This window comes from Cetorhinus maximus, chromosome 27 (genome assembly GCF_964194155.1).
Source record: "Cetorhinus maximus chromosome 27, sCetMax3.hap1.1, whole genome shotgun sequence".
In the NCBI taxonomy this organism is placed as follows: Eukaryota; Metazoa; Chordata; class Chondrichthyes; order Lamniformes; family Cetorhinidae; genus Cetorhinus; species Cetorhinus maximus.
This window is the reverse complement of record NC_135905.1, coordinates 10,705,471-10,719,280: the sequence shown is the minus strand read 5'-3', so window position 1 is coordinate 10,719,280 and position 13,810 is coordinate 10,705,471.

Sequence of the window (13,810 nt, the reverse complement as noted above, 5' to 3'; positions counted from 1 at the left end):
CATGAAGTGAGTGGAACCCATCTCAGAACTGGGTCACTATTTTAAGTGTAAAGATCGGTGTGATTTTACATGTCTATTGGTCACAGTCAGATGCGAATGACGGCTGTAATAAAGTGTGAGGCTGTGTGTGATTTGGGAACGAGCAATGGGACTGGAGTTTGCAGTCAGTGAAGAAGGAGCAGTGTTTGCTGTTCACTATGCAGTCCGCTGCCCACGGAGTTTTCACAGGCTTTTGAAACATGGAACATAAGAAGAATCAGAGGAAATTTACAGCACATTGGAGGCCAATTAGCCCATCTATGTTTGTGCTGGCTGAAAATGAGTCATCCAGCCCTAATCCCACTTCCAAATTCGTCGTCTTTAGTCCTGTGGATTACAGCATTTTAAATGCATATTCAAGTACTTTAAATATAATCCTCATCACATTTGAATAGTAAAGTCCTATTTTATTAAGATAGTGATTAGGCCCTGTAATATATTTAATCTTGTTCCATGTGAATCTACATTATAGGCACGTGGTGAACTAGATGGACTGTTATGCAGGAAATCACATCAGAGCAGCGTGACTAAGCTATCGTCCAACATGAGTGTTACCCTTGACCACCTGTCCAGGCAGTGTGTTTCAGGCCCACAGCACCCTCTGGGTGAAAAAAAAAACCTTCTTAACTCTCCTCTAATCCTTCTAATTGTTTTAAATCTATACTTTCTGGTTATTGACCTCTCCACTAAGAGGAATAAGTCCTTCCCATCTACTCTGTCAAGGCCCTCATAACATTATACTTCTCAATTACATCTCTCATCAGTCTTCTCTTTTCCAATGTAAACAACCCCCAGCCCAATCCAATATTTGCTCATAGCTAAAATTCACCAGTCTTGGCAACATCCTTATAAATCTCTGCTGCATCCTCACTAGTGTGATCATATTCTTCCTGGAATGCATGTACTCTAGCTGTGGCCCAACTACTAATTATTACAGTTCTAGCATAACCTCAACTACTCTTACAATCTATGCCTTGGCTGATAAAGGAAAACACCCAGTGTGCCTATTTAACCACCTTCAGCAAACTCTATCATCGTCGTATCCAATGCGGCACCCTCTGCAGGAATCATGGCACGTGCGAGCAGGGCAAGCAACGCAGTCTCGTCAACCACTCAGATCAAAGAGTCCTCACTGAGGCACACAGAGTCCAAACCAGGAAGTATGAATTAGATCCGTGCACAGAAAGCAAAAATAAAGATTGGGAAAGAAAGATAGGATTAAGAGAAAGTGCTAAGAGAGACAGGTGGAAGAAGTAAAACAAATAATTTTGATTATCTTTTTAAATCTCCAAAATAAATTGAATTCTGAAGGAATGAGACTCCACACTTATAAAATCAAACCTTCAGAGTCAGAGAGGCTGTTTGGCAGTAATTATGACTGACCACACCATTAAAAATGACTTAACGGCGAATGCACTAGCTCCAACATTTTCTGTCATATTTATTGGGAAACTAGCGGGTGAATACCACAACTTTACATCATTGTTTTGATTTCAGTGCCGAATCTATGAATGCAGTTTTGTTATATCACAGCCTTTGGAGGAGCAGGACAGCTCTGAATGCAATACCCGGATTTCCGCATTTAACCGTGCATGTTCGTACTCCAGAAGTTGCTGCCTGATTTACTCCATCTTAGCAGTGATCAGCCTCACTGTTATTCTCAATGCAAAATATGGACCAATGTTTACCATGTGCCCTGGGCTACTTCTTTTACAGAGATACCACCTTTAGGGAAAAGTCTGGCACGTTTGTTTGCCTAGGGGGGAAACAGGGGAAGCGGATGCTGTGCCAATGGCATATGACGCATTTCGAAACAGTTTTGTGAACAAAAGAATGCTTAGAATCTACATAAATGTAACGCACCTTTAAATTTCAGCCTTAATGTTCTAATCCAGAAAGGCATTTAGTGAAGAGTAGAACTAGAGCCAATATTTACTCATTGTTCTATGTATTTACAGAGTTACACATTGCAAGCCTACACTGCCTAAACCAACAACCACAGTTTTAATCTAAGCCTATTTATAGGGGACTGAGGTGAATGCTCAGATAATGTCTGCTGCCTGCATTCAATTAAACACAACTAGTATATAATTAACGCTTAATAATTCTCACCATCTAGAATTCATAACACACAGTTTTATATATATCATGGGACAAGTGCACTGTTTCTATTTAAATGATGTTTCCAGTTAATTATATGGCCAAATATGTGCTTTCCCCATTAATCTCAGAATGACCACTCAATGATCAGGTTTCTTCAATAAGCAACAAAATTATTAGTTTATTATAAAACCAGTCTTGTCCAATAGAAAGGTAAAGCTTATTAACATACAGTATGAAATATGAAGCTATACTAATTACTCTTTCGAAATACTCCAATTATCTCTCTCTCACACACAAAAAAATAAATAAAAAGAGGAATTCTGCCAAAGATTAAAATCAAAGAGACAAATTATAAGGTTCAAAGGGAAAAGAACAGGTGGTGGAGCCCTTGAAATGGCGTCCAGGTTGTACAGTTGGTGTCTCAGTGCTGATCCGTAAAATAGCTGATGACTCTTTTCAGGTGGGTTCAAGGAACACTCGAGGGTACTCAATTCCAGCACGTAAAGCAACTTCGGAGCAGCTTACATTCACTTCCAGCTGTAGACTGGCTCTGGACTGCAAAAAGCCTGTATTCCTGTATTCCTCACAAGCAGTTGGGAAATCAGGCCTACATGTGACTCCAGACCCACAGCAATGTGGCTGACTCTTACATGGCCTAGCAAGCCTCTCCGTTCCCAAGAGCAATGAGGTGATGGGCAATAAAATGCTGGCCTAGCCGGCGACGCCCACATCGCATGAATGAATTTTTAAAAAATACAGGGTTAAATTATCAAGACGGGGTTGCATAGACTGGATTTGCATTCCCTTGAGTATAGAAGATTAAGGGGCGATACAATTGAGGTGCGTAAGATAATTAAAGGATTTGATAAGGGAGATGGAGAGAAACTCTTTCCTCTGGTTGGGGTGGGGAGGGAATCCAATAGCAAGGGCTCATAAACTTAAAATTAGGGATGGGTTGGCCAGGGCGATGGTGATGTCAAGATACCCTTCTTCAGACATAGAGTAATGAAAACCTGGAACTTACTCCCTCAAAAAGCTGTTGAGGTCAATCAAAAATGTCAAAACTGAGTTTGATTGATCTTTGTTATGTAAGGATTATGTAATCTAGCCAGGTAGTGGGAGCTAAGATAGTGGAACACACTTGAGAGGCTGAAGCCCATGTTCCTATGCCGATTCAACTCACGCTACTTCCTTTACTACGACAAAATGGCTATTTAATCGTCAGATACCTGCTAAAAATATTATTTAAATAATTTCCATATCTGGGGCAGGGCAGAAACTATTTTGTTTTAGTTGCAAACTTGCAAGCTGAGTCAAAATAGCAAGAGGAGTCCAATTAATCAAAAATATTTCATTTTGCAACTTTTAATTAAAGATGACTCTCCAACCTGTGTCAGTTTGTTCACTCTAGAAAGACAGCCTTGTTGTGCCACAACGAAAGGTTTGGATCCTTACTGTCCAGACGTCAATCTATTTGCTGAAACATCTAATTATAACACACATTCGGTCCTCACCTGAACCATCGATTTGCAACACTAGCGAACCTAGTTCAGAAACAAAACCCAAATCACTGCAGCCTTCCTTTGCTATTTATAAACAGTTCCGCAAAGACCAAACTATTGCCACATTAATTGCTTGTTTATATGATGCAGCTTTTAGCAGCATATCAAGAATTGTAAAAAAAAAAACTTAAATATTAATGCATAGTGTCTGTAGGAATCCAGAAGTGTCGAGATCTCAGTGGAACAGTGCCGCCCCTGATAACTGAGGTGGGAATGTGCACCATCCAAGGTGATGCTGAGTGACAGGGCAGGTCCCAGCTGATCTCTGCGAGAATTAAGTCAGGGCAAGTACAACTGCCCGAACATCCAGGGGCAAACTCGGCTGGGTTCCTTGCTCCTGTTCAATATCCAGTTGCTTCAGTTTAACAGTGGACAAGGACACACAACTCCTTGGGGCAAGTCCTGGGCCAAGACAGGACAGCAGAGTGGAGCACCCAAGGGTCAACATAACCTAGGTTGATGCATGAAGACACGGAGGTGAGCGCTACCAGTGCACATGACAACTTCCTAAATGCTTTAAAAATCATTTTCTAATCTTCTTTTCTCCAACCGCCCATCCCTCACTTTCTGATATTAAGTAGTTGATGTTGTTCCTAGTTGACTTACTGCCTAATGGTCTTTTGTAATGTCACAAAGACTTAATTGGCATGCTATTTCCTGCATCATGGTATACTGGATTTTTGTGTGGTTACGCCCAGGCACCACTCCAACCCACAGACAGTGTTCATGCAGCACAGACTCACATCTATCAGTTGCCAGTGCATAGGAATCTGAACGCGATAGGATATGGAAAGCACTAGCAAAACTGGGCATTACGACGCGATACAATGTGAGAAAGTACTATCGCAGTTATAGGAGGAGTAAATGGTAAAGCACTTTCTTTGAACTAACAGTGAATAACTGTTGTTCAATGAGTTATTTTTGACCCTTTTCATTAGACAGATCATAGGTTGTGATAAAACAATTACAGTCGGAGATGGTTTATATGTGGCTTCCTGCCGTAATGTCAAAAATGTTTAAAGTCACAGTCCAGGAAAATAAATGTGTGATCTTTTGGCAAAAATCAAAATGGCGTTTTCAGGAGATTGGGTTGAAAACCCAAGGTTGTAAAACCGTGGAACAAAAATGCAATTCTGTCCATCCACAGCCCTCCTACACAACTGCACAACCACCAATTCCGCCTCACTCATCTAAACGCCAGAGGGGAAGTTCTGTAGGTGAGTCCCCAAAGGCCAGCAGAAAAACTGTAGAAGAACATTCACCCAGCTTCAACCTGGCCTTCTGATGCCTCTAGACAATAGCCAACCATCGGCAGACCAGAAATGTTCAGTTCCCCCATGAAGTATACAACCACCTTTCCCTAGGTGACCTATTCTGTGACTATATTATGACCCTATAGCAGACTCCCAAATCTTTGGTAAGATTCAGTTAGGGACCCAGTAACGTTTTGTTTAAACTAGACAAAGTTTGTGATTCAAGACATTTGCTAAGAAAATAAAGCCCCAAGAGTCACAGGTTTTGAAAAAACAAAAATAAATAAGGTCTAAAATAAAACAATTTACAATCACTATCTCATACTCTAACATTCAGGGTTAATGAGGTACAAATGAATTAACAGGCAAAATGTGGATGAACACACCACACTGTACAATAAATTGCAAATGCGACCAAAGCAAATCCCATGGATTTCTCAGCACCCACCTCAACATCGGTGAGCACAGTCTACCTGTCTCGTTGAAACTCCTCCTCCCTCACGAGGGACCCCAAACTTTTCACTTTCAAAGGTCAAGCTGCTGAATTCCTTCAAAGCCGCTCCAACTCAGACTGCCTCAACAACTGCACACCTCCCAGGGTTTCAATCTCGTCTCCCAAGATTCTGTTCCCCTGGTTCTCTGAGTCGGTACTCTAGCCTCTACTCAATTTCAGCTCTTTAATGGCTGGCTAGGTTCATTGGGCTTGCACTGCTCTGGAATTCACCAAGCTCCAACCTCCCCAGCTACACTTAAGCTATAAATGGCTCCCAGAACTACTTCTGAGCCCTAAACCTTTCCAGCAAGGAGCCAGTGACCCTCTGCCACCTTCCCAACTCCCCAGGACCTCTGATTCTTAACTCCACAGAGCTATCAAACAGCTCCTGGGACTTCCCCTGAGCCCCAACTATACAGAGCCAGCTAACAGCAACACTAATGCTGCCCGGAGCCTGCTAACAGTAGCATCTTATGCCTGCTGCTGAACACTCGCTCCCCCAGCAAACACAGATAAATTGAAATCCTAGAACTCTCTTAAGATCCACCCATCTCCATGACGACTTGGCCTTCCAGGACTCACTGAATGTTTTCAAACTAATTGTAGCTCTAACTCCCAAAACAAAACAACTCTGAGCTGCATTTCTTTACGAGCAGTGCAGACACCTCATCTCCAATTCTTCAGTTGTGAGCCCACCGGCTGTTTTATGTTCTTACCTTTCTAGCTGTTAGCCCCTTAGATCAACCTGGTCCCCAAACTTTTAAGTGTAATAGTCTTCAAGCTGCTTTGGTTACATTTATCTCATTTTCTACAGTTAAACCTTAATCTTCTCAGAATTAAAAGTTACCTCTAAAATATTACTATGAACCATGAACTAGGTATTTATAACAACTATCTGCCCTTTTTCCCCAGAAATTTATCAAGATCCTTTTTAAAAGTAGTTCACCATTTCAGCCTGAACTGGGAGGTGGATCACAGTCCATTGACAGGGTTTGAATCCACCAGAGATGCAAGACATCGTGTGTGCACAGCTCTGGTGGGTGATGGAGGGTAACCATCGGGATAATATCAGCTGCATCAGTTCCAACAACCTGGATTTTATCTTGCGATACTGTCAGTTTTGCTTTGGGAGTATTAAAAATTTAACCGCAGCAATGCTGGTGGAATAATGGAGGCTAAAATTGAGATTTTATGTAAAATTGTGATTTCCCTCCTTACAATGTAGAGACTTTTAATCTTTTCAATAGCCAGCAGCATTATTAGGGGGTTGGTTAGCTTAACTGGCTGGTGTGGGGTGCAGAATAACACCAACAGCATTAGTTCAATCCCCATAGCGGTCAAGATAGTTCTTGGGATCTATCACCTTCCCCATAGGGATATCATAACATAAGCCATAATTAGCAACCCATAGACAATGAAAATGCTACAGAGAAAGTGGCATTATTAAAGAGCTAGCAATAGACAAGATGGGGAGGGTCACTAAGCAACTGTCCAGGATATTCCTGTGCAGACACATTAAAAAGATCTCTTGTAGTGGTCACTCTGCCAACTGTCTAATTCTCTCTCTCCTGTTTATGACTTCTGCCCTATGTCCCTCTTTTCCTCTCCTGTCTGAGGGTTTCCTGTTTGCCTCTGACTTCCCTCATTTCAATAACTGTAATGTACTGGAGTTCAGCGTTCACAACGGGGTTTAACGGACGGTGAGGAGTGGAGTCAACAAAGGGTTGAGTTGAAGGGGTAGATTTTGAAGGAGGCTTCTGGAAGGCGGGAGAGAGATGTAGCAAGGCTCCGGGAGCGAGTCCCAGCAGGGTGAGTTGAAGGCTCTGAACCCGATCGTGGAGCTGGGGGAGGGGTCGACAAATAAGCTCACGTTCAGAAGAGCAGAGATCGCAAACTTGGGCACGGGCCTGAAAAAGTTCGAGGAGGGTAGACAAGAGACAAAAGAAAGGCAGAATTCCCTCCTTAAAAAAAAGCCTATACCACTTTCCACTGATCTGATTACAACGTTGCTATGGCAATGGTTGTGAATATTGCTGGGAAGGTTGTTTTTGGCAAACATGTGCATAATTATGTACTCTACCTGATTTCATTCCTAGATATTTTTCCAACCAGTCCCTTTGGGGAATTTGTAATCATCTGAGCACTGGGGGAGCTTGAATTTTCTTTTATCATCTTTTCTGTGGGGAAAGTAATTTTCTGCGGCTTGGCTACTGTCTCCCGCTGAACCAGACTGTTTGCTGAGTTTCTAACGCCATAGTCTCGCCATCATAAAGACTGACTAGTTCTAGCCTCATAGCCTCAATCCATCAGCCACAAAAACCCTCAACTAGGTCTTTGGCATCTTCCATTATTCCAATGCTCTCTCCCCTAGTTTTGTAACCTTCTCCAGCACCACATTCTCCTTCAAAGAGGGACTTCAGTTACAAGGTGTGGTTTGAAAAGTTAGGAGTGTTCTCCGTGAAACAGAGGTTAATAGGTGGCCGAGTCGAGGTTTGGAAGATGCGAAGAGGTTTTGAAACAGAGCAGATGGAGAAAAACCATCCTCTCTGATGAGTGGGTCAGTAACCAGGAGGTCATGGATTGAAAATCATTGGCAAAAGGTCTAAAAGGTGAGATGAGGTGAATTTTTTCACTCAAGAATTGGTCAGGATTTGAAACGCTCTACTTAAAAAGATGGTGGCAGTTTAGCCTATGAATAATTAAAAGGGAATTGGACAGGTACTTAAGGATGAGGAACTTGCAGGGTTACAGGCAAAAAGCAGGGATGTAGGACTAAGCATAATTGCTCTAAGGGCCAGCAAAGGCACGATGGGCCAAATGGTGTCTTCTTGTGCTGCAAGTTCTATGATTCTATGAAAAGAATCTTATTACCCCTGACTCTGTCCTCTTGTACCTCACCTCCCTCGTCCTTAATCAACAACTAGTGTTTCCCTCCATTCCAACGCCCCCAACCCACAGGCTGAATTTCCTGCACTGCCCCCTGCACCCCCAGAAGGCAAGTTGGCCAGAAGTTGACTCACTCCATGCAAGCCTGCCCTGCCCTGTAAGATGCTGCAGGCCGGCTAAATTAGCTAACAGTAGAGCCTCCAGACCCTCACTCAGGAGGAAGTCCCACCCTCAGGGGCTGCCGGTCAATCTGATTGGCCAGCTGCTCCAGCACTCCTGGCAACACCGAGGGCCCAGTAGTGGGCACTGCTGAGGCTCCAAGAAGGCAGCCAAAGAGGAACATGGCTGCTTCGAGAAGATAAGTCCCAGGGTTTTAGGGCAGGGACGGTTCCTGGAGCCTAGGGGGACGGGAGGAGAACTTGGAGGCCAGGTTCTGTCGGGCAGGGGCAGTGGAAGGAAGAGATGATATCTTTGGGGGGGGCCGGGGAGACCACCTAAATGAGGTGCCCCTCCCTCTTCCCCCCCACCTTTGTTCATGAAGGTCATGAGAAACATCCTGCCCACTCCCAGCCACAATATGGCGTGGGCAATGCATTATTCGGGTCAATCGGCTTGCTAGGCATTTAATTATTTACATATTGCTGGCAGGCTGCCAATTTCAGGACCTGCCCGCTTAGCGTATTATGGGGATGAGCTCGGGGGTTGGAGGGAAGGTGGTGGGCTGACCACCCAACCTATTTTACATGCACCACCCCCCCTCCACCGAAAGCACACCCAACGGGGGGCATGTAAAATCCAGCTCCACGTCTCTATAATGCATCTTGGTTTGATATTAAAGATCCTACATAAAGGCAAGCTGTTGCACGAATACAACCTCTTTCTTCCTTTACAGATCACACTCATTTTCCTCCCCCTCCCCTTCCCCGATTGTACCTTTTCATTCCACGTGAAGACATATAAACCACTTTGAATGACCACAACCACTAATCAGAATGTCTCTCCCACCAAATACTTTCTCCATCTAATTACTGTATCCATCATCCTATGCACCTCCTGGGATATGGTGGTATCATGATGTCAGCTCACACCTAGTCAGCTTGTTCTGACTACAGGATACCACATGCCTGATCTGATATAATATGCTGCTATCTAGTTCTCACACGATGGACACTTTGGACTGTGAGAAGACTTTAGCACTACATAGAAAGCATGGAATTTTACAAAAAAAACCCAGAATTTTGCACCACAGAAGCAAACCATTCAACACAACTGGTCTATGTTGGTGTTTATGCTCATGAGGCTCCTTCTACCTTACTTCATCGTACCCTATCAAGTATCTTTCTAGTCCTTTGCTCCCCTATGTGTTAGTCTAGCCTTCCCTTAAATCCATCCCTGCTATTCACCACAATCACTCCATGTTTTTATTTATTTAGTCATATTTATTGCCCATCCCTAGTTGTCCTTGAGAAGGTGGTGGTGAGCTGCCTTCTTGAACCGTTGCGGTAGTGAGTACCATTCTCACCATTCCCCGAGTGGAGACGTTTCTCTCAAATTCCAATTTGGATTTATTAGTGACTATCATATACTTTGCCCCTGGCTTTGGACTCTTTCTCAAGTGGAAACATCATTGCATTGACCCCATTGAAACCCTTCATAATTTTGAAGATATCAGGTCATCTCCCTCCCAGTCTCTTCTAGGGAAAAGCACCTCAAGCCCATTCAGTCGTCCTGAGTTCCTACATTTTCCTTACCTATCCCAGGTGTTGCCCACCTGAACTCTGGGGCAACAGGTCTGTGACTGTGATGAGCATAATTCCTGGCTCCAGTGGGCAGGGGGGACTAAAATGGTGCAACAGTGACTTTCCAATGGCTCTTGTCATAAGTGGCTAGTCCATAGGATTAGAACGCTAGCAAAATAGACAAACTACTCGGTAAAGGTCACACTATCTCCTTCCAGCAGCTGTCTGACTGACTGAAATTCAAAGAGAATAAATAATTTTTGAAACCCATTACATTTTGAACCAGAATGTTCACCAGAACACAAGGGACATGCAAAAATGCTTTCTCTTCAACCCAGTGTTGATGTAGCTCTAGATCAGTGGTAGGTCATGAATAGTGTTCTCAACACCATGGGCACTGTAGGTAGGTGGAATAAAATCAGTCACATTCCACACCACGGATTGCTGTCCAGTGATCTCTACAGGGAAGTATGTGTGCAGTCAGTGGGGGGAGAGCAGTTTTGGATATTAGGAACATATATTGGGGATTTTTTAAAAAAAAATTCATTCTCAGGATGTGAGCGACGCTTACAAGACTGGCATTCATCCTGAGCTGCCCTTGAGAAATCAAAACTGGGCCTCCTTTGTGAGCTGTTGCAGTCAGTGTATTGGTGAAGGGTCACCCATTGAGCTGTTAGGTACCAAGTCTCTGGGTTTTGACCCAGCCACAATGAAGGAATAACAAATTGTGTCCAAGTCTGGAGATATGCGACTTGGTGTTTCCCTGCACCTGCTGCTCTTAATTTTTATCAGCAGTAGAGATCACAGGTCTAGGAAGTGCTAACTAAGAATCCTTGGCAGGTTACTGCAGTGTGCACCCTGTAGATCATGAAAAACTCCAGCCAAAATGTGTTTCTAAAGTGAATTTGTTGAGAATCTCTAAACCGCTCGCATGGTCCGGGAATCAAATTCCTATTATACATCATTAATTCAATCATTCTGCCTATGCCAATAATGTGATCTTTCTTTCCCTGCCATCTGCCCAGGGTACTGGCAATGCCTTCAGTGTTTCCTGTGTGATGTCTTCCAGCTTCAGATGATACACAACCATTTCAATAGGAAAGCCGAACACTCAGTGGGTTGATTCAGAACTTTTATTTATATTGAGTTTACAAAGTCAACCGGATAGTTGAGAGAAACGCACATACCTACCTTCTGTGCAGTTCACTCTGTCTGTAAAAGCAACACGCCCAGAGGAGAGGTTTGCTACTTGTCAGATATCCTGGATACTGTACACTCTCAACGGCGTGGAGCTAGGCAATTTTAAATTCAAGTGAGAGGAGGTTAACCTCCTCCGTAAGAGGATAGAATAAAATAACATTCGAACCCAGCCAAAAAGGAGCCAAGTAATGTTCTAGTCAAAGAAAGACTCTGCCCTTTTTATAGCCCAGAGATTATTTCGATGGATTTCGAGCCCTTATTAAAGATTAATTAAAAAATACAAAAGGGAGCCAGATGTGTTACTGGGAGAAGCAGCAGCTTGTGGGACATACCTCAACGTGCAACACTCTACTTCCAAGGGCCCCGTACTCTAAGCCTGACGTTACTCTCTGAATTTATTTGCAGTCGCTACATAAAGCTATGCATTTCAGACTTGTTTTTCCCTGTTATTGGAGGGCAACAACTTTCATCTGTTTTAATGCTCAAAAAAGACAAGTGTCCCACACTTTTTTTATAAAAAGGTACACCTCAGCTGTCGGGGGTATGAGGAGTGATGGGCTGTGGAAAAGGCAGAATCTTCCACCGCTCTCTGGGCTAAGACATTACAATCCGTGGGGAGGAAAAAAAACCACACAATTTCCTTCTTACTGTAAAAAAAAATGTGCTACATGTACTGTTCATGTCCTCAATGCACACTGGAGATAGTTTAACAAATTCACTATCGTCATTAAATATCTAAATTAGCTCTACAGAATTCCAACATGCTGGAATGCGGGACGATGCATCCCTTAAGTGGTTTCCCAGAATTCTACTTCTTTACGTTCCTTCCCAGTCAGAGCATAATCCAGAGTACTGTGCCATGAAGGTGTGACTGGATTTGCGAGTACAAAGTTGAGTCTGTAACATTGGATAACCGCTGGAGGCGGAGGTGGATTAGCAGGAGAATTTGACCTGGGTTTGCCAGCACTAGTTAAAGGACCGATGAGGATGTTCTGAGGAGGCAGCGAGGAAGAGGATGACAGAAAGAAATGGTAAAAGATGATAAAAAAAAACTCGAAAGACCTGCCCCATTTATTTTATTTTTTTAAAAAAAATGTATGCATCCTTGGGGTTTGGGCATCGCTGGCAAGGCTGGTATTTATTGCCCATCCCTAGTTGCCCCCTTGAGAAGGTGGTGGTGAGCTGCCTTCTTGAACCGCTGCAGTCCGTGTGGTGCAGATACACCCACGGTGCTGTTAGGAAGGGGGTTCCAGGATTTTGACCCAGCGACGGTGAAGGGAGGAATGGTGAGCTGTGTCCAATTCAGGCTGCTTGCAGGTGATGGTGTTCACATGCACCAACTACCTTTGACCTACTAAAGCGGAGGAGGTCACAGGTTTGGAAGCTGCTGTCAAAAGCAGCTTGGCGAGTTGCTGCACTGCAATCTTGTATACCAGGGCACACCGGTGGTGGGGGGAGTGAATGTTTAAGAAGTGGATGAAGTGCTTTGACCTGGATTGTGTCAAGGTGTATTCAGGCGAATGTAAACATTAGTCAACGAAAAGAGGTCACTGAACTCCAATTACATGGCACAGGATACTATGAATGGTATTGGATGGGTGGGTGGGGGTGGTATCATTAGCCAAGATTCTAGCTGCTGATCATCGTGCAGTAAAAGCACACTCATGGTACTGGATGAAAACCATAAGACATAGGAGCAGAAATTAGGCCATTCGGCCCATCGAGTCTGCTCCGCCATTCAATCATGGCTGATAAGTTTCTCAACCCCATTCTCCCGCCTTCTCCCCGTAACCTTTGATCCCCTTACCAATCAAGAACCTATCTATCTTGGTCTTAAATACACTCAATGACCTGGCCTCCACAGCCTTCTGTGGCAATGAATTCCATAGATTCACCACTCCCTGGCTAAAGAAGTTTCTCTCATCTCTGTTCTAAAAGGTCTTCCCTTTACTCTGAGGCTGTGCCCTCGGGTCCTAGTCTCTCCTACTAATGGAAACATCTTCCCCACGTCCATTCTATCCAGGCCTTTCAGTATTTTGTAAGTTTCAATCGATCCCCCCCCCTCATCCTTCTAAACTCCATCAAGTATGGACCCAGAGTCCTCAAACGTTCCTCATATGTTAAGCCTTTCATTCCTGGGATCGTTCTCGTGAACCTTCTCTGGACCCTCTCCAGGGCCAGCACATCCTTCCTGAGATACGGGGCCCAGAATTGCTCACAATATTCTAAATGTGGTCTGACCAGAGCCTTATAAAGCCTCAGCAGCACATCCCTGCTTTTATATTCTAGTCCTCTCGAAATAAATGCCAACATTGCATTTGCCTTCCTAACTACCGACTCAAAAAACATGACCATCTATGACAGCAGAGTCACAGTAGACAACCCAGTTGATAGCCAACTGAAGAATGATCACTTGTGTGAGTGACCACAGGAGTTGGGGAACTTGACCTCAGCACCAACTGAAGAGGAAGGGAAGGAGTTGGGGCGTGGGGGGGAAAGAGAGTGGGCAGGTGGTGAGGCAAATAATAGTGCCGC